At 39.3% G+C, this 5,138-nt stretch overlaps 1 non-coding gene across 1 annotated transcript; it reads right to left on the bottom strand.

The window, feature by feature from the left end:
• Nucleotides 1-3,816: 3,816 nt before the first annotated feature.
• LOC125996729 (U6 spliceosomal RNA) lies at nucleotides 3,817-3,923 on the bottom strand. Its single transcript, XR_007491410.1, has one exon. It is a non-coding gene; the product is annotated as a U6 spliceosomal RNA (small nuclear RNA).
• Nucleotides 3,924-5,138: the final 1,215 nt, after the last annotated feature.

Here is a 5,138-nt window from a genome sequence, read left to right as displayed (position 1 = left end):
TGGCCACACCCTGCAGCACTCCGAAGTTACACCTGGCTCTGTGCTCAGAAATTGCTTCTGGCAGGCTCCTGGCAGGGGACCATATGACATGCCCGGAATTGAACCTGGGTCTGTCCTGGGTCAGCCTTGAGCAAACACCCTACCGCTGTGCTGTCTCTCTGGCCCCACATTCTTCCTTATTTCTAAGCCCCTTAATATACTATGACAAATCTAATCAAGGAACAGAATGATCTAGAAAGCCTTCATCTGTATTTACCCATTTGAAACGAATAGCAGGCTTTATTTGCACTTTGCTTTTTATTCCTTATGAATGTAGAAAAATTCCTCAACACATAGATGATACCAGAAATAGCTATTTTTAAGAATCCAGGCATTGTGGCTTAAAATACTAGAAGTGACAGCTAGGTTAGAATGGGGTGAGAGCTGACCCATGTGCTGAGTAACCCTCCCCAAGTATTCATTTTACTTCTCCAGCCATCCGGGCCCAGGTAAGGATTTTTCTTAATAATGCATGGGTCACTGTGTCAGACAGACAGCCATGACTGGTGTCTGACATTCTTTCTGGGACAGAGCAAATATAAACAAACCAAGCAATAAAAACTGTCACCAAGGAGACTCCTTTAAACTAGGATTTCAGGTGGAAAATTCCTGCATACCAGTTTAAGCAACTATTTTTATGTGTGTCCCTGTTGCATAAAGGCCACTTTTGTGTTTCTCTGCATCCCCATTGCTGGGGCCTCTGACAAGAGAGATATTTCTATCTTTCCACATAACATCCAGATGAAATATAAATATCTGAATTGTGGGGACCTATCCTGTTTTCATTTGATTTACCCCCCCCTTTAAAAAAAAAACCCTTTAAAGATAATAGCATCACAGTATGAGAGAACAAGTTCTCCGGGAGATTCAAGCCAGATAAACAGCATATAAATGCAAACTCTGAAAGCCCACTGCACAGAGATACAAACAACCAGGTTTTATTCAGCTTGATAAGCAAAGAATAGGACTGCAAACTACATTAGTTTCTTGTAGTCTTTGCTTTTCTTTCTTTCTTTCTTTCTTTCTTTCTTTCTTTCTTTCTTTCTTTCTTTCTTTCTTTCTTTCTTTCTTTCTTTCTTTCTTTCTTTCTTTCTTTCTTTCTTTCTTTCTTTCTTTCTTTCTTTCTTTCTTTCTTTCTTTCTCTCTTTCTTTCTTTCTCTCTTTCTTTCTTTCTCTCTTTCTTTTCTCTCTTTCTCTCTCTTTTTCTTTCCTTCTTTCTTTCTTTCTTTCTTTCTTTCTTTCTTTCTTTCTTTCTTTCTTTCTTTCTTTCTTTCTTTCTCTTTCTCCTCTTTTTCTTTCTTTTTCTTTCCTTCTTTCTCTTTTTCTTTTTTTCTTTCTTCTTTCTTTCTTTCTTCTTTCTTTCTTTTCTTCTTCTTTCTTTCTTTCTTTCTTTCTTTCTTTCTTTCTTTCTCTCTCTTCTCTCTTCTCTTTCTTCTTCTTCTTCCTTCTTCCTCCTTCTTCCTTTTCCTTCCTTCCTTCCTTCTTTCTTTCTTTCTTTCTTTCTTTCTTTCTTTCTTTCTTTCTTTCTCTTTCTTTCTTTCTTTCTTTCTTTCTTTCTTTCTTTCTTCCTTCCTTCCTTCCTTTCTTCCTTCCTTCCTTTCTTCTTTCCTTTCTTTCTTTCTATTTCTTTTCTTTCTTTCTTTTCTTCTTCTTCTTTCCTTTCTTCTCTTTCTTTCTTCTTTCTTTCTTTCTTCACTTTCTTTCTTTCTTTCTTTCTTCTTTCTTTCTTTCTTTCTTATCTTTCTTCCCTTTCTTTCTTTCTTCCTTTCTTCCTTTCTTCCTTTCTTCCTTTCTTCCTTTCTTCCTTCCTTCCTTCCTTCCTTCCTTCCTTCCTTCCTTCCTCCATCCTTCCTTCCTTCCTTCCTTCCTTCCTTCCTTCCTTCCTTCCTTCCGTCCTTCCTTCCTTCCTTCCTTCCTTCCTTCCTTCCTTCCTTCCTTCCTTCCTTCCTTCTTTCTTTTCTTTTCTTTTCTTTTCTTTTCTTTTCTTTTCTTTTCTTTTCTTTTCTTTTCTTTTCTTCATTTTTGGGTCACACCCGGCCGTGCTCAGGAGTTCTCCTGGCTCTATGCTTAGAAGTCGCTCCTGGCAGGCTCAGGGGACCATATGGGATGCTGGGATTCGAACCACCGATCTTCTGCATGCAAGGCAAATGCTTTACCTCCATGCTATCTCTCTGGCTCCTAATCTTTTCTTTTTGGGGTTGTTTAGGTTTAATGCACACACCTGTTGGTGCTCAGGGCTTAGTACTGGATCTTAATGAGTAACCCCTCTCAGTGCTTGAGATGGGGGAGCATATGTGATGCCAAGAAAACATGTTAACCCCTGTAATCTCTCTCTCTCTCTCTCTCTCTCTCTCTCTCTCTCTCTCTCTCTCTCGTTTTTGGGCCACACTTGGCAATACTCAGGGGTTACTCCTGGCTCTGTGCTCACGAATTACTCCTGGGAGGTTCTGGGAACCATATGGCAAGTCAGGAATTGAACCCAAGTCAGCTACGCAACAAGGCAAACACCCTACCCACTGTGCTATCACTCTGCCCCCACCCCTGTTCTATTTCTTTAGCCTGATTCTTGTCAACTTAGAGCTGCTCAGCATGTGAAAAAAATGGGCAGGTTTTAAAAGTAGCTAGAAGCTCCCTCCCTTCCTGCAGATTTAAACGCTGTAAACAGGTGTTGCTCTCTGCTAGAATCTCATGAAATCATTGCAAATCAAAGTGACATGAATGGTTCAGAGAGATATATAAAATGAAGGGGTTCACGTACAAGAAAATAATGCTCTCTCTCTCTCTCTATATATATATATATATATATTGAATCTAGCATCAATATACTTTAAAACCTATAGTTTGTGCTGTTTTTATTTCAAAGGAAAGCTCTTCGAGGTCCACCTTCCCAGGCTGTTCAGACGTGGTGTGTCTGAAATAGAGACTTACATGTCCTGAAACATGAGCGTAATATTTTCTTTGTGTTGAAGGAAGCCTCTGCGGCATGTTAATTTCTTTCCATAACTGATATTTGCTTAGAGCAGAGGCTTGGGGAAAACACAGTGATAATAATTCAGATGACAATACAAGCATGAGAAGGAAAAATAGAGCAATGCAGCAGTTGCTCAGGTTACGCTGAGGCCAGGTGTTTATAAATGGAATTCAGGGAGGAAATGATTTTGAACCAGCTGGTAGAAACTTCAAACTGGAAACCAATTGCTTTCTTTGACTTAAATGGAATCCCACGAGTAGGACAAACAACATGAGACTCAATTTCCACTTACCCTTTTGATGCACGGACTGAGCTATATGGAATACATGACCACTGGTGACATCTTTACCGCCTATGTGATGGGAAAGGCACTTGAGTCAGTCTAACCCGTTGCAATGGATAATTATATAATGCAATAACACTGCTACTGAGTTCCTTTGTTGCCAAGAGAAGAGGTAATTGAATAGGGAAGTGTAAGTTAGGGAATTACCCTGGTTTCACAATCACAGAAGAATCTTAGTTTTTCTCTGAATCTACTTTTGTTTGTAACTTCTGAAATTTCATAATCTCAAGACAGTTAAATCATAGAATCATAGTAATTGTAGTGAAGTAGGAGAAAGGTAATGATCCCCTTTTAGTGAGAAGTGAAAACAATCCCTTGTCCCCAAGTGGCCTGAGAGTATCAAAAACAGAGGGGGAGCTGGGCCCAGAATTGGCCTTAATTCACATAGTGGGTTAGGAAGCAGCAACAGTATTGGGTGGGAAAAGGAAGATGTTGAGGATAAAGTTGTGTGTGTATGTGTGTGTTTTATATGGAACACTTCATGAATTTGCGTGTTATCCTTGCACAGGGACCATGCTAATCTTCTCTGTATCGTTCCAATTTTAGTATATGTGCTGTCGAAACGAGCACAAACATTTTGTGTGTGTGTGTGGGGGGCAGCGCTCAGGGGTTACTCCTGGCTCTATGCTCAGAAATTGATCCTGGAAGACCCAGGTGATCATATGGATGCCGGGATTCGAACCACTGTCCTTCTGCATGTAACACAAATACCTTACCTCCATGCCATCTCTCCTTCTAGAAATTGCTGGTCAATCTTTTGCGAGTTATGATTTAGGGAATAAAACATACAAAGTCAACACAGTCACATTATAACACATAATAACATTGACTGCGTACAAGATATTTCTTCCAAATGAATCCAGACAATCTTCCCAAACATTAGCATCATTTTTACTGTTCAGAAGAGGACGACTTCACTGATGCTGAGAACCGCCAGAGGCCATTTTGTGGAAGACCTTCCTCTGAATCCTTGGAGTCCTCTTCGCCTGCCTATCATGAATTCTTTCCAGTTTGATTCTTACAGGTGGAAGCTTCCTCCTCACATCATTCCAGCTAGAATTTCAAAATGTGACCACAGGAAATGTTGGCTTTAATAATTTCTCAGTGGAACATAGTGCCTTGGCTCAGGCACATCAGAGAAATCTGGGCTTGTGTCTTTCCTACTTCTACTTTCACCCCTGAGTCATCCACTCTTGGGGATACTACAAAGAAGTAGGCATGGGTCCTGAGGTTCAATGTTAGAGTCTATCAATTGCTAACCTGCTCATTTTATCTTTCTTAAAAGGATCATAAGTTGACTAAAGAGAGTTAACTAACAAAAGGCAAATGGAGCCTGTTGTTCTAGCCTTCATAGAGTTCTACTTGGAAAGAATAGAGGGAACTCATTGGCTAAAAGGAATAGAATGTCTCTTTTTACTTTTCTTCTCTCTGTCTCTATGTACATATACATATAGGAATACACTTGTGTGCAAAAGATATACACAAATATGTAAAATATATACATATATACAGAGACACACTATGTGTAGTGTCTACATATATTGGATAGTCAATTGACAATTTTTATTGGTCGGATTGCCTATATTGAATATACTCATGTATATTTTGATATTTTAAGTGTCTTTTGTGGTCACAGAGGACAAAGAACCAAGTAATCTATATTGACTGGATAAATTGGAGAAACAGGAATGCTAATAGTGTAAACTAGTTTTGAATCATAATATCTGAGAACTAAGGGTACCAGGATCCAAGGGTATGAGAATACGAAACTCTAAATGAGATTAA

Source organism: Suncus etruscus, chromosome 18 (assembly GCF_024139225.1).
Source record: "Suncus etruscus isolate mSunEtr1 chromosome 18, mSunEtr1.pri.cur, whole genome shotgun sequence".
Taxonomy (NCBI): Eukaryota; Metazoa; Chordata; class Mammalia; order Eulipotyphla; family Soricidae; genus Suncus; species Suncus etruscus.
Note: the sequence above shows the minus strand (reverse complement) of the source record. Positions and strands in the feature narration are given on the sequence as shown.